This window comes from Microcebus murinus, unplaced genomic scaffold, assembly GCF_040939455.1.
Source record: "Microcebus murinus isolate Inina unplaced genomic scaffold, M.murinus_Inina_mat1.0 scaf036_hap2_Mmur4.0, whole genome shotgun sequence".
Taxonomy (NCBI): Eukaryota; Metazoa; Chordata; class Mammalia; order Primates; family Cheirogaleidae; genus Microcebus; species Microcebus murinus.
Genome location: NW_027438982.1, coordinates 51,542 through 71,256, shown reverse-complemented (window position 1 = coordinate 71,256; position 19,715 = coordinate 51,542). Strand labels below are relative to the sequence as shown.

The following is a 19,715-nucleotide window of genomic DNA, read 5'->3' as shown; positions in this document are numbered from 1 at the left end:
GCGACCCGCGCGTGCGCAATCGGCGGCGGCGGCGGCGGCGGCGGCGGCGGCGGCGGCGGCGGCGGCCACGAGCTGGGGGTGGGCCAGGCGAGGAGAGGAAGGGGGCTGGAAGGTCTCCACCTTGGCGAGTCCAGCCGTGGAGGCGCATCTTGTGTGAGTGTGAGTGAGTGAGTGTGAGTGTGAGTGTGTGTGTGTGTGTGTGTGTATATAGAGAGACAGCCCCCCACCCCGGCCCGCCGCTCCCTGCCCGCCCCGCCCCGCCTGTCACCCCCGTCCCTTGGAGCCCGCCGGACCCGGCCGGTGAACTCAACAGGCCCGGCCCGGTGCGGGTCAGCGCCGGCGCGGGGCCTGGGGCGGGGGGAGGAGGCGGCGGGGAAGCGCAGAGAGGCTCGGCTTCTTGAGCGGGGCAGGGGCGCCCTCCGCCGTCTAGGGCCACACCACCCTGAACGCGCCCGATCTCGTCTGGTCTCGGAAGCTAAGCAGGGTCGGGCCTGGTTAGTACTTGGATGGGAGACCGCCTGGGAATACCGGGTGCCGTAGGCTTCTTCTTTTTTTTTTTTTTGTTTTGCCTCTTGTTCTGTCCCCTTTCTGGGAGCGAGTCGGCGGCCCGGGGTGGGGGTCACCCCCACCCTCAGCGCCCGCCGCGGTGCCTGGCGCCCCAGCCCGCACCGTGGGGCCTCCTCTTGTCCCAAGCCGCGACACCGCCGTCACGCGGCAGCATGCGTGGCTTCTGGACTGTCAGGTCTCAGACCAAAGGTCTGCTCTGTGGGAACCGACACGCTGGAGGAAACCTTGAGAGTCTGAGAGGGGAGGGAGTTCCAGAAGAAGGCCAGGATGTCATTTTGAGGGAGTATGTGACCAGAACTCGTCCCGTTGCTTTTGGGGTTCTATGGGCTACACGTAGGAATCTTTGGTGGTGGCACCTGATGTTGGGGGATCCGGAGTCACACCCAGACCTGCTCCACAGGCCTCCTTTTACTTTTCTCTTCGGATTCATTATGTTTAAAAAGTGTCTCTTATCTCTATGATTGCATTTTCTTTTCTCTCTCTTTTCAAGCAGATGATGGGAGTCCAAGTATTAAGGTGACATGTGTTGCCCGTGCCCCCCTCCCCCCTGTGTTCTTATTCATTAACCTCTGATGTTGTTCCAGCGTATTGTGGGGGTACCAATGTTAAGGTCGGGTACGTTGCCCTCTCCCAGCCTCCCCCCTCGGGTCAGAGCCTCAAGTGCGCCCATCCCCCAGTCGGTGCGCACACACCCCGTTCCTAATGGAGGTGTATGCCCATCCCCTCCCCCCACCCGCCCGACACCCACCCGATGAAGGTGATTCCTCTGTGTCCACTTAGGTGTCCATCGGTTCGTACCCATTTGCTGGTGAGCGCGAGCACGTGGTGCTCGTGTGTCCATTCTTGGGCTACCTGGCTTACTGGAACGGGTTCCAGCTCTGGCCAGGAGAACCACGAGAGGTGCCCTCTCACCGCTGCTCCTCCTAGCTGAATAGCACTCCATGGTGTCCACGCGCCACATTTCATTTACGCACTCGTGGGTCGATGGGCACTCGGGTCGCTTCCAGGTCTTTGCGATTGTGACTTGTGCCCTGACTCTAACCCTAACCCTTACCCAGCCCGTCTCCTCCTCGGCCCCTGCCTGACTGACTCCTTCCCGCCCGGCCTGTCACCTGTCACCGTCCTCTGCCCCTGCCTGACACGCTCCTCCCCGCCCGGGCCGTCACCGTCCTCGGCCACTGCCTGACGGGGCTCCTCCGTCGCCTGGGCCTTCCAAGGGCTTGGTGTGGACGCTGGTTCCAGGACGCCCTCCCAGGAACCCGGTAGCAGGGCGGCCGCAGCGTCTCGCGCCACCCAACCGTCCGCCGGCCGGCGGCCGGCGCTAAGTGGCCTGCGGGGGACGTGCCCCCACTGTGGGGCGGGCGCCCAGCCTGGTGTCTTCTCTGAGGCCCCGTGGCTGCTTTTCCCCCCCGCAAGGGGAGAGCCGCGGAGGTGGGGACCGCCTCCTCGTGGGGACGTACACCCAGCTCTCCACGTCGGATTCCGGGGCTCTCTGTCCTGCCAGAAGGCCCAGCTGGCCTGCGGGTCCTTAGAGTGGCAAAAACATCCGAAAACTGAGATTGAGGGTCCGGTGGTTGTCTGCACTTTTGTGCTGGGCACCCCAGGGAGGCCCGGGGGCTGGCTGGACAACGCGGTCTGCTGGGCAGGGGGGGGGGTTTGGAGGAGCAACTGATGCCCTTTGCACTTTGGGTAGCAAGTGTCTGAGGTGTCTCTGAGCCCTGCGCCATGTCGGGGGGTGGGGTGGGGGGGTGGGAGGTCGGGGGGTGTGGAGGAGCAGGAGGAGGAGGAGGAGGAGGTGGGAAGGGCCGTGGCCTGCAGTCGTGTTCCCGGGGTGGCTTCTTCCACAGGCTGCTTGGCCTGGGCTCCCTGCACCTGGGCCTTTGGAGGACTGGCCCTGTGCTTGCCAACGCTTCCCCTGCAGGGACCCAGAGCTGGGAGGTTGCATCTCTCAGCCCTGGGTCGGGCAGAGCCCCAGCGGGCCATGCCCACAACCTCTCTCAGCATGGGTCCCCCAGTAGGCTCCTTTGGGACCAGGATTCTCTTGCGGGTGACTCTTTAAGGTCTGGCCCCTGGATGGAGGGGCACCAGGAGTAGAGGAGCAGGAAGGGGAAGGGGGTGGCCATGCGAGGGGACACTTTCAGGCCAAGTCCCAGCTTCAGCCTGATCCTCCTGGGAACCCCGGGGTGTACGTCACACCTCCTGGTTGTCCCGCTCTGAGACAAGGGCTCTGAGACAAGGAGCCGGGCTTCGCATTCCCCCAGCAGCCAGTCGTGGGCTGAGGACACCTGGGGCGTTGGGAACTCCCTGGCTTCTCCTTGGCTTAACATCTGGAGCTGCTTGTGAATCGTGCCGCCACACACACCCGAGTGCAGGTGTCTTCTGCACAGACTGCGGGCCTCGCTCTTCTGAATGCCGCTAGCTCGCCACCCACCCACGGGTGAACCTGGTCAGGGTACTTTCTCTCGGGGGCAGACTCTGATCCTGGCGGGCTACCGGTGTTTCTGTTTGCTCGTTTCTTTCTTCCATTTCGGGAAAGGCTTCCTTACTGGGTGTGGAAATCTCCTATGCCTTTCCTCGCCTATTCTGTCAGCTTTAAAATTCTCTTTCAGTTGCCACCCTCACAGATGGATTAGGAAACTCTTTCCGGTGCACTCATTAGTGAAATGACCTCAATGAAGCTGGAATCCAATATCTAATCGCCGATTTTTAGCGAGTCCACACGCCAGGGTGGTCGGGGTCTAATGCAGCCCCGGCCAGGCCCAGGCCCCTTGGACTGGGCCACAGGAGGACCCAGAGGAGGTTCCCGGCCCCCACGGTCGCGTTGCCGGCAGTTCTCCAAGGGCTTGGGCGTTTTCCAGAGGTAGGAGATGGAGGGGACTGATTTCTTCAGCGCCCCACAAACCACGCCACCCCACCCATGGGACACATCCCTAGAGAGAGAGAGAGACGCCCCATACACTCGCTCCCCTCCCCCATGCGCTGCTGTGCCCCAGCCCGGGCCCGGGGGAATAGGCGGCAGCCCAACCACAGGGTGGGGGGCGCAGCTGAAAGGGGTTGTCGGGGATGGCGGACCCTGCCTGGGGTCAAAGGGCGGGCGACCCGCGCGTGCGCAATCGGCGGCGGCGGCGGCGGCGGCGGCGGCGGCGGCAGCAGCGGCGGCCACGAGCTGGGGGTGGGCCAGGCGAGGAGAGGAAGGGTGCTGGAAGGTCTCCACCTTGGCGAGTCCAGCCGTGGAGGCGCATCTTGTGTGAGTGTGAGTGAGTGAGTGTGAGTGTGAGTGTGTGTGTGTGTGTGTGTGTGTGTATAGAGAGACAGCCCCCCACCCCGGCCCGCCGCTCCCTGCCCGCCCCGCCCCGCCTGTCACCCCCGTCCCTCGGAGCCCGCCGGACCCGGCCGGTGAACTCAACAGGCCCGGCCCGGTGCGGGTCAGCGCCGGCGCGGGGCCTGGGGCGGGGGGAGGAGGCGGCGGGGAAGCGCAGAGAGGCTCGTCTTCTTTTTTTTTTTTTTTTTTTTTTTTTTTGAGACAGAGTCTTGCTTTGTTGCCTAGGCTAGAGTGAGTGCCATGGCATCAGCCTAGCTCACAGCAACCTCAAACTCCTGGGCTCAAGCAATCCTTCTGTCTCAGCCTCCCAAGTAGCTGGGACTACAGGCATGAGCCACCATGCCCGGCTAATTTTTTCTATATATATTAGTTGGCCAATTAGTTTCTTTCTATTTATAGTAGAGACGGGGTCTCGCTCTTGCTCAGGCTGGTTTCGAACTCCCGACCTCGAGCAAGAGGCTCGGCTTCTTGAGCGGGGCAGGGGCGCCCTCCGCCGTCTAGGGCCACACCACCCTGAACGCGCCCGATCTCGGAAGCTAAGCAGGGTCGGGCCTGGTTAGTACTTGGATGGGAGACCGCCTGGGAATACCTGGGAATACCGGGTGCCGTAGGCTTCTTCTTTTTTTTTTTTTTGTTTTGCCTCTTGTTCTGTCCCCTTTCTGGGAGCGAGTCGGCGGCCCGGGGTGGGGGTCACCCCCACCCTCAGCGCCCGCCGCGGTGCCTGGCGCCCCAGCCCGCACCGTGGGGCCTCCTCTTGTCCCAAGCCGCGACACCGCCGTCACGCGGCAGCATGCGTGGCTTCTGGACTGTCAGGTCTCAGACCAAAGGTCTGCTCTGTGGGAACCGACACGCTGGAGGAAACCTTGAGAGTCTGAGAGGGGAGGGAGTTCCAGAAGAAGGCCAGGATGTCATTTTGAGGGAGTATGTGACCAGAACTCGTCCCGTTGCTTTTGGGGTTCTATGGGCTACACGTAGGAATCTTTGGTGGTGGCACCTGATGTTGGGGGATCCGGAGTCACACCCAGACCTGCTCCACAGGCCTCCTTTTACTTTTCTCTTCGGATTCATTATTTTTAAAAAGTGTCTCTTATCTCTATGATTGCATTTTCTTTTCTCTCTCTTTTCAAGCAGATGATGGGAGTCCAAGTATTAAGGTGACATGTGTTGCCCGTGCCCCCCTCCCCCCTGTGTTCTTATTCATTAACCTCTGATGTTGTTCCAGCGTATTGTGGGGGTACCAATGTTAAGGTCGGGTACGTTGCCCTCTCCCAGCCTCCCCCCTCGGGTCAGAGCCTCAAGTGCGCCCATCCCCCAGTCGGTGCGCACCCACCCCGTTCCTAATGGAGGTGTATGCCCATCCCCTCCCCCCACCCGCCCGACACCCACCCGATGAAGGTGATTCCTCTGTGTCCACTTAGGTGTCCATCGGTTCGTACCCATTTGCTGGTGAGCGCGAGCACGTGGTGCTCGTGTGTCCATTCTTGGGCTACCTGGCTTACTGGAACGGGTTCCAGCTCTGGCCAGGAGAACCACGAGAGGTGCCCTCTCACCGCTGCTCCTCCTAGCTGAATAGCACTCCGTGGTGTCCACGCGCCACATTTCATTTACGCACTCGTGGGTCGATGGGCACTCGGGTCGCTTCCAGGTCTTTGCGATTGTGACTTGTGCCCTGACTCTAACCCTAACCCTTACCCAGCCCGTCTCCTCCTCGGCCCCTGCCTGACTGACTCCTTCCCGCCCGGCCTGTCACCTGTCACCGTCCTCTGCCCCTGCCTGACACGCTCCTCCCCGCCCGGGCCGTCACCGTCCTCGGCCCCTGCCTGACGGGGCTCCTCCGTCGCCTGGGCCTTCCAAGGGCTTGGTGTGGACGCTGGTTCCAGGACGCCCTCCCAGGAACCCGGTAGCAGGGCGGCCGCAGCGTCTCGCGCCACCCAACCGTCCGCCGGCCGTTGGCCGTCGCTAAGTGGCCTGCGGGGGACGTGCCCCCACTGTGGGGCGGGAGCCCAGCCTGGTGTCTTCTCTGAGGCCCCGTGGCTGCTTTTCCCCCCCGCAAGGGGAGAGCCGCGGAGGTGGGGACCGCCTCCTCGTGGGGACGTACACCCAGCTCTCCACGTCGGATTCCGGGGCTCTCTGTCCTGCCAGAAGGCCCAGCTGGCCTGCGGGTCCTTAGAGTGGCAAAAACATCCGAAAACTGAGATTGAGGGTCCGGTGGTTGTCTGCACTTTTGTGCTGGGCACCCCAGGGAGGCCCGGGGGCTGGCTGGACAACGTGGTCTGCTGGGCAGGGGGGGGGGTTTGGAGGAGCAACTGATGCCCTTTGCACTTTGGGTAGCAAGTGTCTGAGGTGTCTCTGAGCCCTGCGCCATGTCTGGGGGGGGTGGGAGTTCGGGGGGGTGGAGGAGCAGGAGGAGGAGGAGGAGGAGGTGGGAAGGGCCGTGGCCTGCAGTCGTGTTCCCGGGGTGGCTTCTTCCACAGGCTGCTTGGCCTGGGCTCCCTGCACCTGGGCCTTTGGAGGACTGGCCCTGTGCTTGCCAACGCTTCCCCTGCAGGGACCCAGAGCTGGGAGGTTGCATCTCTCAGCCCTGGGTGGGGCAGAGCCCCAGCAGGCCATGCCCACAACCTCTCTCAGCACGGGTCCCCCAGAAGGCTCCTTTGGGACCAGGATTCTCTTGCGGGTGACTCTTTAAGGTCTGGCCCTTGGATGGAGGGGCACCAGGAGTAGAGGAGCAGGAAGGGGAACGGGGTGGCCATGCGAGGAGACACTTTCAGGGGAAGTCCCAGCTTCAGCCTGATCCTCCTGGGAACCCCGGGGTGTACGTCACACCTCCTGGTTTCCCGCTCTGAGACAAGGAGCCGGGCTTCGCATTCCCCCAGCAGCCAGTCGTGGGCTGAGGACACCTGGGGCGTTGGGAACTCCCTGGCTTCTCCTTGGCTTAACATCTGGAGCTGCTTGTGAATCGTGCCGCCGCACACACCCGAGTGCAGGTGTCTCCTGCACAGACTGCGGGCCTCGCTCTTCTGAATGCCGCTAGCTCGCCACCCACCCACGGGTGAACCTGGTCAGGGTACTTTCTCTCGGGGGCAGACTCTGATCCTGGTGGGCTACCGGTGTCTCTGTTTGCTCGTTTCTTTCTTCCATTTCGGGAAAGGCTTCCTTACTGGGTGTGGAAATCTCCTATGCCTTTCCTCGCCTATTCTGTCAGCTTTAAAATTCTCTTTCAGTTGCCACCCTCACAGATGGATTAGGAAACTCTTTCCGGTGCACTCATTAGTGAAATGACCTCAATGAAGCTGGAATCCAATATCTAATCGCCGATTTTTAGCGAGTCCACACGCCAGGGTGGTCGGGGTCCAATGCAGCCCCGGCCAGGCCCAGGCCCCTTGGACTGGGCCACAGGAGGACACAGAGGAGGGTCCCGGCCCCCACGGTCGCGTTGCCGGCAGTTCTCCAAGGGCTTGGGCGTTTTCCAGAGGTAGGAGATGGAGGGGACTGATTTCTTCAGCGCCCCACAAACCACGCCACCCCACCCATGGGACACATCCCTAGAGAGAGAGAGAGACGCCCCATACACTCGCTCCCCTCCCCCATGCGCTGTGCCCCAGCCCGGGCCCGGGGGAATAGGCGGCAGCCCACCCACAGGGTGGGGGGTGCAGCTGAAAGGGGTTGTCGGGGAGGGCGGCCCCTGCCTGGGGTCAAAGGGCAGGCGACCCGCGCGTGCGCAATCGGCGGCGGCGGCCACGAGCTGGGGGTGGGCCAGGCGAGGAGAGGAAGGGGGCTGGAAGGTCTCCACCTTGGCGAGTCCAGCCGTGGAGGCGCATCTTGTGTGAGTGTGAGTGTGTGTGTGTGTGTGTGTGTGTGTGTGTGTATAGAGAGACAGCCCCCCACCCCGGCCCGCCGCTCCCTGCCCGCCCCGCCCCGCCCCGCCCCGCTGTCACCCCCGTCCCTCGGAGCCCGCCGGACCCGGCCGGTGAACTCAACAGGCCCGGCCCGGTGCGGGTCAGCGCCGGCGCGGGGCCTTGGGCGGGGGGAGGAGGCGGCGGGGAAGCGCAGAGAGGCTCGGCTTCTTGAGCGGGGCAGGGGCGCCCTCCGCCGTCTAGGGCCACACCACCCTGAACGCGCCCGATCTCGTCTGGTCTCGGAAGCTAAGCAGGGTCGGGCCTGGTTAGTACTTGGATGGGAGACCGCCTGGGAATACCGGGTGCCGTAGGCTTCTTCTTTTTTTTTTTTTTGTTTTGCCTCTTGTTCTGTCCCCTTTCTGGGAGCGAGTCGGCGGCCCGGGGTGGGGGTCACCCCCACCCTCAGCGCCCGCCGCGGTGCCTGGCGCCCCAGCCCGCACCGTGGGGCCTCCTCTTGTCCCAAGCCGCGACACCGCCGTCACGCGGCAGCATGCGTGGCTTCTGGACTGTCAGGTCTCAGACCAAAGGTCTGCTCTGTGGGAACCGACACGCTGGAGGAAACCTTGAGAGTCTGAGAGGGGAGGGAGTTCCAGAAGAAGGCCAGGATGTCATTTTGAGGGAGTATGTGACCAGAACTCGTCCCATTGCTTTTGGGGTTCTATGGGCTACACGTAGGAATCTTTGGTGGTGGCACCTGATGTTGGGGGATCCGGAGTCACACCCAGACCTGCTCCACAGGCCTCCTTTTACTTTTCTCTTCGGATTCATTATGTTTAAAAAGTGTCTCTTATCTCTATGATTGCATTTTCTTTTCTCTCTCTTTTCAAGCAGATGATGGGAGTCCAAGTATTAAGGTGACATGTGTTGCCCGTGCCCCCCTCCCCCCTGTGTTCTTATTCATTAACCTCTGATGTTGTTCCAGCGTATTGTGGGGGTACCAATGTTAAGGTCGGGTACGTTGCCCTCTCCCAGCCTCCCCCCTCGGGTCAGAGCCTCAAGTGCGCCCATCCCCCAGTCGGTGCGCACACACCCGTTCCTAATGGAGGTGTATGCCCATCCCCTCCCCCCACCCGCCCGACACCCACCCGATGAAGGTGATTCCTCTGTGTCCACTTAGGTGTCCATCGGTTCGTACCCATTTGCTGGTGAGCGCGAGCACGTGGTGCTCGTGTGTCCATTCTTGGGCTACCTGGCTTACTGGAACGGGTTCCAGCTCTGGCCAGGAGAACCACGAGAGGTGCCCTCTCACCGCTGCTCCTCCTAGCTGAATAGCACTCCGTGGTGTCCACGCGCCACATTTCATTTACGCACTCGTGGGTCGATGGGCACTCGGGTCGCTTCCAGGTCTTTGCGATTGTGACTTGTGCCCTGACTCTAACCCTAACCCTTACCCAGCCCGTCTCCTCCTCAGTCCCTGCCTGACTGACTCCTTCCCGCCCGGCCTGTCACCTGTCACCGTCCTCTGCCCCTGCCTGACACGCTCCTCCCCGCCCGGGCCGTCACCGTCCTCGGCCCCTGCCTGACGGGGCTCCTCCGTCGCCTGGGCCTTCCAAGGGCTTGGTGTGGACGCTGGTTCCAGGACGCCCTCCCAGGGACCCGGTAGCAGGGCGGCCGCAGCGTCTCGCGCCACCCAACCGTCCGCCGGCCGGTGGCCGGCGCTAAGTGGCCTGCGGGGGACGTGCCCCCACTGTGGGGCGGGCGCCCAGCCTGGTGTCTTCTCTGAGGCCCCGTGGCTGCTTTTCCCCCCCGCAAGGGGAGAGCCGCGGAGGTGGGGACCGCCTCCTCGTGGGGACGTACACCCAGCTCTCCACGTCGGATTCCGGGGCTCTCTGTCCTGCCAGAAGGCCCAGCTGGCCTGCGGGTCCTTAGAGTGGCAAAAACATCCGAAAACTGAGATTGAGGGTCCGGTGGTTGTCTGCACTTTTGTGCTGGGCACCCCAGGGAGGCCCGGGGGCTGGCTGGACAACGCGGTCTGCTGGGCAGGGGGGTGGTTTGGAGGAGCAACTGATGCCCTTTGCACTTTGGGTAGCAAGTGTCTGAGGTGTCTCTGAGCCCTGCGCCATGTCGGGGGGTGGGGTGGGGGGGTGGGAGGTCGGGGGGGTGTGGAGGAGCAGGAGGAGGAGGAGGAGGAGGTGGGAAGGGCCGTGGCCTGCAGTCGTGTTCCCGGGGTGGCTTCTTCCACAGGCTGCTTGGCCTGGGCTCCCTGCACCTGGGCCTTTGGAGGACTGGCCCTGTGCTTGCCAACGCTTCCCCTGCAGGGACCCAGAGCTGGGAGGTTGCATCTCTCAGCCCTGGGTCGGGCAGAGCCCCAGCGGGCCATGCCCACAACCTCTCTCAGCACGGGTCCCCCAGAAGGCTCCTTTGGGACCAGGATTCTCTTGCGGGTGACTCTTTAAGGTCTGGCCCCTGGATGGAGGGGCACCAGGAGTAGAGGAGCAGGAAGGGGAAGGGGGTGGCCATGCGAGGGGACACTTTCAGGCCAAGTCCCAGCTTCAGCCTGATCCTCCTGGGAACCCCGGGGTGTACGTCACACCTCCTGGTTGTCCCGCTCTGAGACAAGGGCTCTGAGACAAGGAGCCGGGCTTCGCATTCCCCCAGCAGCCAGTCGTGGGCTGAGGACACCTGGGGCGTTGGGAACTCCCTGGCTTCTCCTTGGCTTAACATCTGGAGCTGCTTGTGAATCGTGCCGCCACACACACCCGAGTGCAGGTGTCTTCTGCACAGACTGCGGGCCTCGCTCTTCTGAATGCCGCTAGCTCGCCACCCACCCACGGGTGAACCTGGTCAGGGTACTTTCTCTCGGGGGCAGACTCTCATCCTGGCGGGCTACCGGTGTTTCTGTTTGCTCGTTTCTTTCTTCCATTTCGGGAAAGGCTTCCTTACTGGGTGTGGAAATCTCCTATGCCTTTCCTCGCCTATTCTGTCAGCTTTAAAATTCTCTTTCAGTTGCCACCCTCACAGATGGATTAGGAAACTCTTTCCGGTGCACTCATTAGTGAAATGACCTCAATGAAGCTGGAATCCAATATCTAATCGCCGATTTTTAGCGAGTCCACACGCCAGGGTGGTCGGGGTCTAATGCAGCCCCGGCCAGGCCCAGGCCCCTTGGACTGGGCCACAGGAGGACCCAGAGGAGGTTCCCGGCCCCCACGGTCGCGTTGCCGGCAGTTCTCCAAGGGCTTCGGCGTTTTCCAGAGGTAGGAGATGGAGGGGACTGATTTCTTCAGCGCCCCACAAACCACGCCACCCCACCCATGGGACACATCCCTAGAGAGAGAGAGAGACGCCCCATACACTCGCTCCCCTCCCCCATGCGCTGTGCCCCAGCCCGGGCCCGGGGGAATAGGCGGCAGCCCACCCACAGGGTGGGGGGCGCAGCTGAAAGGGGTTGTGGGGATGGCGGCCCCTGCCTGGGGTCAAAGGGCGGGCGACCCGCGCGTGCGCAATCGGCGGCGGCGGCGGCGGCGGCGGCGGCGGCGGCGGCGGCGGCGGCCACGAGCTGGGGGTGGGCCAGGCGAGGAGAGGAAGGGGGCTGGAAGGTCTCCACCTTGGCGAGTCCAGCCGTGGAGGCGCATCTTGTGTGAGTGTGAGTGAGTGAGTGTGAGTGTGAGTGTGTGTGTGTGTGTGTGTGTGTGTGTGTGTGTATAGAGAGACAGCCCCCCACCCCGGCCCGCCGCTCCCTGCCCGCCCCGCCCCGCCTGTCACCCCCGTCCCTCGGAGCCCGCCGGACCCGGCCGGTGAACTCAACAGGCCCGGCCCGGTGCGGGTCAGCGCCGGCGCGGGGCCTGGGGCGGGGGGAGGAGGCGGCGGGGAAGCGCAGAGAGGCTCGTCTTCTTTTTTTTTTTTTTTTTTTTTTTTTTTGAGACAGAGTCTTGCTTTGTTGCCTAGGCTAGAGTGAGTGCCATGGCATCAGCCTAGCTCACAGCAACCTCAAACTCCTGGGCTCAAGCAATCCTTCTGTCTCAGCCTCCCAAGTAGCTGGGACTACAGGCATGAGCCACCATGCCCGGCTAATTTTTTCTATATATATTAGTTGGCCAATTAGTTTCTTTCTATTTATAGTAGAGACGGGGTCTCGCTCTTGCTCAGGCTGGTTTCGAACTCCCGACCTCGAGCAAGAGGCTCGGCTTCTTGAGCGGGGCAGGGGCGCCCTCCGCCGTCTAGGGCCACACCACCCTGAACGCGCCCGATCTCGGAAGCTAAGCAGGGTCGGGCCTGGTTAGTACTTGGATGGGAGACCGCCTGGGAATACCTGGGAATACCGGGTGCCGTAGGCTTCTTCTTTTTTTTTTTTTTGTTTTGCCTCTTGTTCTGTCCCCTTTCTGGGAGCGAGTCGGCGGCCCGGGGTGGGGGTCACCCCCACCCTCAGCGCCCGCCGCGGTGCCTGGCGCCCCAGCCCGCACCGTGGGGCCTCCTCTTGTCCCAAGCCGCGACACCGCCGTCACGCGGCAGCATGCGTGGCTTCTGGACTGTCAGGTCTCAGACCAAAGGTCTGCTCTGTGGGAACCGACACGCTGGAGGAAACCTTGAGAGTCTGAGAGGGGAGGGAGTTCCAGAAGAAGGCCAGGATGTCATTTTGAGGGAGTATGTGACCAGAACTCGTCCCGTTGCTTTTGGGGTTCTATGGGCTACACGTAGGAATCTTTGGTGGTGGCACCTGATGTTGGGGGATCCGGAGTCACACCCAGACCTGCTCCACAGGCCTCCTTTTACTTTTCTCTTCGGATTCATTATTTTTAAAAAGTGTCTCTTATCTCTATGATTGCATTTTCTTTTCTCTCTCTTTTCAAGCAGATGATGGGAGTCCAAGTATTAAGGTGACATGTGTTGCCCGTGCCCCCCTCCCCCCTGTGTTCTTATTCATTAACCTCTGATGTTGTTCCAGCGTATTGTGGGGGTACCAATGTTAAGGTCGGGTACGTTGCCCTCTCCCAGCCTCCCCCCTCGGGTCAGAGCCTCAAGTGCGCCCATCCCCCAGTCGGTGCGCACCCACCCCGTTCCTAATGGAGGTGTATGCCCATCCCCTCCCCCCACCCGCCCGACACCCACCCGATGAAGGTGATTCCTCTGTGTCCACTTAGGTGTCCATCGGTTCGTACCCATTTGCTGGTGAGCGCGAGCACGTGGTGCTCGTGTGTCCATTCTTGGGCTACCTGGCTTACTGGAACGGGTTCCAGCTCTGGCCAGGAGAACCACGAGAGGTGCCCTCTCACCGCTGCTCCTCCTAGCTGAATAGCACTCCGTGGTGTCCACGCGCCACATTTCATTTACGCACTCGTGGGTCGATGGGCACTCGGGTCGCTTCCAGGTCTTTGCGATTGTGACTTGTGCCCTGACTCTAACCCTAACCCTTACCCAGCCCGTCTCCTCCTCGGCCCCTGCCTGACTGACTCCTTCCCGCCCGGCCTGTCACCTGTCACCGTCCTCTGCCCCTGCCTGACACGCTCCTCCCCGCCCGGGCCGTCACCGTCCTCGGCCCCTGCCTGACGGGGCTCCTCCGTCGCCTGGGCCTTCCAAGGGCTTGGTGTGGACGCTGGTTCCAGGACGCCCTCCCAGGAACCCGGTAGCAGGGCGGCCGCAGCGTCTCGCGCCACCCAACCGTCCGCCGGCCGTTGGCCGTCGCTAAGTGGCCTGCGGGGGACGTGCCCCCACTGTGGGGCGGGAGCCCAGCCTGGTGTCTTCTCTGAGGCCCCGTGGCTGCTTTTCCCCCCCGCAAGGGGAGAGCCGCGGAGGTGGGGACCGCCTCCTCGTGGGGACGTACACCCAGCTCTCCACGTCGGATTCCGGGGCTCTCTGTCCTGCCAGAAGGCCCAGCTGGCCTGCGGGTCCTTAGAGTGGCAAAAACATCCGAAAACTGAGATTGAGGGTCCGGTGGTTGTCTGCACTTTTGTGCTGGGCACCCCAGGGAGGCCCGGGGGCTGGCTGGACAACGTGGTCTGCTGGGCAGGGGGGGGGGTTTGGAGGAGCAACTGATGCCCTTTGCACTTTGGGTAGCAAGTGTCTGAGGTGTCTCTGAGCCCTGCGCCATGTCTGGGGGGGGTGGGAGTTCGGGGGGGTGGAGGAGCAGGAGGAGGAGGAGGAGGAGGTGGGAAGGGCCGTGGCCTGCAGTCGTGTTCCCGGGGTGGCTTCTTCCACAGGCTGCTTGGCCTGGGCTCCCTGCACCTGGGCCTTTGGAGGACTGGCCCTGTGCTTGCCAACGCTTCCCCTGCAGGGACCCAGAGCTGGGAGGTTGCATCTCTCAGCCCTGGGTGGGGCAGAGCCCCAGCAGGCCATGCCCACAACCTCTCTCAGCACGGGTCCCCCAGAAGGCTCCTTTGGGACCAGGATTCTCTTGCGGGTGACTCTTTAAGGTCTGGCCCTTGGATGGAGGGGCACCAGGAGTAGAGGAGCAGGAAGGGGAAGGGGGTGGCCATGCGAGGAGACACTTTCAGGGGAAGTCCCAGCTTCAGCCTGATCCTCCTGGGAACCCCGGGGTGTACGTCACACCTCCTGGTTTCCCGCTCTGAGACAAGGAGCCGGGCTTCGCATTCCCCCAGCAGCCAGTCGTGGGCTGAGGACACCTGGGGCGTTGGGAACTCCCTGGCTTCTCCTTGGCTTAACATCTGGAGCTGCTTGTGAATCGTGCCGCCGCACACACCCGAGTGCAGGTGTCTCCTGCACAGACTGCGGGCCTCGCTCTTCTGAATGCCGCTAGCTCGCCACCCACCCACGGGTGAACCTGGTCAGGGTACTTTCTCTCGGGGGCAGACTCTGATCCTGGTGGGCTACCGGTGTCTCTGTTTGCTCGTTTCTTTCTTCCATTTCGGGAAAGGCTTCCTTACTGGGTGTGGAAATCTCCTATGCCTTTCCTCGCCTATTCTGTCAGCTTTAAAATTCTCTTTCAGTTGCCACCCTCACAGATGGATTAGGAAACTCTTTCCGGTGCACTCATTAGTGAAATGACCTCAATGAAGCTGGAATCCAATATCTAATCGCCGATTTTTAGCGAGTCCACACGCCAGGGTGGTCGGGGTCCAATGCAGCCCCGGCCAGGCCCAGGCCCCTTGGACTGGGCCACAGGAGGACACAGAGGAGGGTCCCGGCCCCCACGGTCGCGTTGCCGGCAGTTCTCCAAGGGCTTGGGCGTTTTCCAGAGGTAGGAGATGGAGGGGACTGATTTCTTCAGCGCCCCACAAACCACGCCACCCCACCCATGGGACACATCCCTAGAGAGAGAGAGAGACGCCCCATACACTCGCTCCCCTCCCCCATGCGCTGTGCCCCAGCCCGGGCCCGGGGGAATAGGCGGCAGCCCACCCACAGGGTGGGGGGTGCAGCTGAAAGGGGTTGTCGGGGAGGGCGGCCCCTGCCTGGGGTCAAAGGGCAGGCGACCCGCGCGTGCGCAATCGGCGGCGGCGGCCACGAGCTGGGGGTGGGCCAGGCGAGGAGAGGAAGGGGGCTGGAAGGTCTCCACCTTGGCGATTCCAGCCATGGAGGCGCATCTTGTGTGAGTGTGAGTGAGTGAGTGTGAGTGTGTGTGTGTGTGTGTGTGTATAGAGAGACAGCCCCCCACCCCGGCCCGCCGTTCCCTGCCCGCCCCGCCCCGCCCCGCCCCGCCTGTCACCCCCGTCCCTCGGAGCCCGCCGGATCCGGCCGGTGAACTCAACAGGTACGCCCGGTGGGGGTCAGCGCCGGCGCCGGGCCTGGGGCGGGAGGAGTCGGCGGGGAAGCGCAGAGAGGCTCGGCTTCTTGAGCGGGGCAGGGGCGCCCTCCGCAGTCTAGGGCCACACCACCCTGAACGCGCCCGATCTCGTCTGGTCTCGGAAGCTGTTAACGGAAAAAAATCTAAACTCTGTAAAATAATTTTAAAGAGATTTATTCTGAGCCAAATTTGAGGACCATGACCCGGAGCCACTGCCAAGAGGCCTTGGGGTAGTGGACTCGCTGTGGCTGGGTTACAGTTTGGTTTTTATACATTTTAGAGACAAGGGTTATGGGTAAAGCCATCAATCAATGTGTGGGAGGTATACATTGGTTTGGCCCAAAAAGGAGGGCCATCTCGAAGCGGGGGGCTTACAGGTTATAGGTGGGTTTAAAGATTCTTTAGATTGTAATTGGCTAAAGACACATGCTTTGTCTAAAGAGGTGGAATGTTTTAACATAAACTGTTTACCAGAGGTAAGCCACCATTTGTTGCAAATAGAAGGCCTGCAGGTTTGTCTTGCATACCCTCAGGCCTATTAATGGGTTACAAAGGAAATCTCCAAGAAGGGAGGGGGGCATGATAAGGCCTGTCTGACCTCCCTCCTCCTGGCAGGCAACTTTGCCCTTGAATATTCCTCTGGCCACGAGGGGGTCCATTCAGTCAGCCGGTAGGTGTTGAGGATTTTAGTTCACAATTCCCCCCCTTTGGCCAAGATCTGTCATAGGCAGCATCTATGGCCAAACTTTTATTTTGTCCCATCCGTTGCCAGGGTGGTGTGGCTACCTGCCCTGGGTCCATCTAGTCCCTCGGTGGGACCCTTGTGGTCAAGAGGACCGAAGAGCCAAACTGGGGCTTATAGCCAATTAAATAAGCCATACAGGATGGGAGGTAGACAGGCACTCATTAATATGCTAAAATTTTTTAGATGACATAAGAGTAAAATGCAAAATATTAAAGGCAAGGCTACAAAACTAATTTACCTACAAGTATTGAGATATACTATATTCTTGGGTTTAGTGGAAGACTTGTAGCAAATATAAGCATCATTAATTAACATTTAAGCTAAGGAAGTTTAGTAATTTATACTAAGGTGGCTGATAAATTACTCATTATATTTTCTTTTGTATAATCTGTAACTGATAAAAATTACACTCAGTAAGTTTTAAGTTTATAAAAAGCAGGAAAAAAAAGAACTTTTATGATTGGGATGGATATCTGCAGCATGTGGCCTGAAAAGACAAAGTATTTCTTTTAGTATTCCTTTAGGCTTTTGAGCGTCCCTCCTATATCTGGAGGGTAACTAATTCCATCCCTCAGAATTGGCCCTTACAATCTGGCACGCCCCCTCTTCCGCAATATTCCCTGGGCTCAGAGGGAGGATATTTGAACAAGGCTTTTGCAGATTCCATGGTTTTAAGGTCCCAGAGATCAGGTAAACTTGCTAATTACCTAAAATTTGTCAGGACTCTAGAAAACAAAAGAATTAGTAATGTTTTAAATAAAGAGTCTTTATATGAAAATTTAGTTCCATCTCATGAGGTTTGAGTTAGCTATACTCATGGTCATATCAGATTTTTAATTAAAGTCTTGGAACTTTGTTTTGTTTTAGTCCAGTGGTATATATAATCTCTAAAGTTATTAGAAACCAGTATTTAAGTGGATTTGTCAGTCCTTTCCATGAAGAAGCCAATTTTAGACTTAGCCAGAAAGAACCACTTTCTGAGATGAATCAAAGTAAAATAATAACTTAAAAGATGATAAAACTTGACCAGCCATGGTTACAGACAATTGACAAACCAAATTGGTTATTATGTGACATATAGCAATTTACATAACCATAATTATTATTGATACACATACCAAGACATGCCAATAATTTACAAAACTAGTATATTAATAACATACTTATACAAGTATAGCCCAAAGAAAATTAAACACCATTTTATATTTGACAATGTTCCCTGGATGGTTTTGACACATTAAATAAATCTAATGTCTTTCTTAGACTTTTAGTGATCCTAATGTATAAAAAGCTAGTTTAAGGTCAAAAGGCTGGATTTAGAATTTAACTTTTGGAAAGGTCATCAAATATCAAAGGCTTAAAGCATTTGTTCATATATAATCACAAACCACTATAAAATAATTTAACAAAGAAAGAGAGACATCAAATAAATCTAAAGGTGATAAAGTTATATGGATATAAATCTTAACCCTTTATTTTTAGTTTTTCTGGTTAGTCAGAACCTAATAAAGAGAGCACAGGGATTATCTGACAGAGTATAAAATGTTTTACCAAAGCATAAAATGCCAATTACCAAAATTAAACAAAAACCTTTTGTACTACACTACTTTTTATATTAAAAGGAAAAAAAAATATGTTATAAAATTAAAATGAATACACATCATGTTATTTCATTAAGAGTAAATTAATATTGACAGAAATCTTTGTTTTAGCCAAAATTCTTTAATAAATTTTCTTTTATAAACTTTATTCTCACCTGCACATACCATACACCATTTACAAAACATACCTTAAAACTTTCGATTTTGTCCTAACATTCCCTTTTCCTAAATAACCATTCATTTTAGGACAAAAATTTCATGCAAGATCCTTTCTTTATATTACTTTCTGTTAAACTTTCTTACCTTACATTAACCTTTCTTACCAAAAACATATTTCTATATTCATTGTCCCTTTACATCTTTTTAAGTAGGAAGTCATGAATTGTTTATCATAAGACAGTTGTCATGAAACAAGATTGTAGGTTACTGTAAAATTATAGCCAAATTAATAATTCAAATATATATATATTTTTTTAAGTGCCAAAATCCTATTTTTTGAGAAAGGAGACTCAGTGTCTCAAACAACTATAAGACCTAATAGACATGGCCGGGCGCGGTGGCTCACGCTTGTAATCCTAGCACTCTGGGAGGCCGAGGCGGGCGGATTGCTCAAGGTCAGGAGTTCAAAACCAGCCTGAGCGAGACCCCGTCTCTACTATAAAAATAGAAAGAAATTAATTGGCCAACTAATATATATATATAAAAAATTAGCTGGGCATGGTGGCTCATGCCTATAGTCCCAGCAACTCGGGAGGCTGAGGCAGTAGGATTGCTTAAGCCCAGGAGTTTGAGGTTGCTGTGAGCTAGGCTGACGCCACGGCACTCACTCTAGCCTAGGCAAGAAAGCGAGACTCTGTCTCAAAAAAAAAAAAAAAAAAAAAAAGACCTAATAGACAGACTGCAGTATAAGTTAATAAGGAAACTGAATCTGTGTCTTTTTTTTTTGCAGTTTATTAAAAGGTGAATAAAAAATCTTTTGTTATTCCTATCATATGACAATCTAGTTTAAAAGAGAAAACCAAATTTCATTGTATTAGTGTATTAATGATCAAAGTTAATTTTAATAAAATCTTATAAACAAATCTATCTAATTTTAACCTATAAGACTATAAGACTTTTATAAACCTTTTATAACCTTTAACTTTTATATCCACTTAATTTTTAATGATTATTTACATATTGAATAAGTAGTTTCAAAGAAACCAATAAATTAAACAAAATAATGGACTTAAACAGAACTCTAGAACAAATGGGCCTGACTGACATTTTATAGCACATTCTACCCCAAAACCACTGAATATACATTCTTCTCATCAGCTCATGGGTCATTCTCTAAGATTGACCATATCCTAGGACACAAAGCATATCTCAAACAATTTTTTTTTTTTAAAATAGAAATTATACCGTGTCTTTTTTAGATCACAATGGAGTAAATGTAGAGATCAACCCTAACAGGAACTCTCATTTTTACACAAAATCATGGAAACTAAACAACCTTCTACTAAATGATCACTTCATAAATGAGGAAATCAAGATGGAAATCAAAAGATTTTTTTTTTTAACTAAATGACAACACAAGTTATCAAACACAAGTTATCAAAACCTGTGGGACACAGCTAAAGCAGTCCTGAGAGGAAAGTTTGTTTCCATAAATGCCTAAACAAAATTATCTTTTAACAAAACTAATACTTATGCTGTATAACATTTTATTTAAAAGAATTTTTGTACAGAATTGTTCTTTTTTTTATCTAGAAGTTTTAATTACACGTACTGATCATAATATTAACTCTTAGAAAAACTTAGGAAGTTAAATTAACTTTGAACTGTTAGTCACCAATTGTATTAATATTCCTAAATATAAAGCTATGAAGGTATAAACTTAAACTTATATTTAAGAACTGAT

At 56.7% G+C, this 19,715-nt stretch overlaps 2 non-coding genes and 2 pseudogenes across 2 annotated transcripts; all 4 read left to right on the top strand.

The window, feature by feature from the left end:
- Positions 1–424: 424 nt before the first annotated feature.
- On the top strand, positions 425–543 carry LOC142868645 (5S ribosomal RNA). The gene has a single exon (XR_012917590.1). It is a non-coding gene; the product is annotated as a 5S ribosomal RNA (ribosomal RNA).
- A 3,841-nt stretch (positions 544–4,384) lies between these two features.
- LOC142868690 (uncharacterized) lies at positions 4,385–4,503 on the top strand (annotated as a pseudogene).
- A 3,477-nt stretch (positions 4,504–7,980) lies between these two features.
- On the top strand, positions 7,981–8,099 carry LOC142868644 (5S ribosomal RNA). Its single transcript, XR_012917589.1, has one exon. It is a non-coding gene; the product is annotated as a 5S ribosomal RNA (ribosomal RNA).
- A 3,844-nt stretch (positions 8,100–11,943) lies between these two features.
- LOC142868689 (uncharacterized) lies at positions 11,944–12,062 on the top strand (annotated as a pseudogene).
- Positions 12,063–19,715: the final 7,653 nt, after the last annotated feature.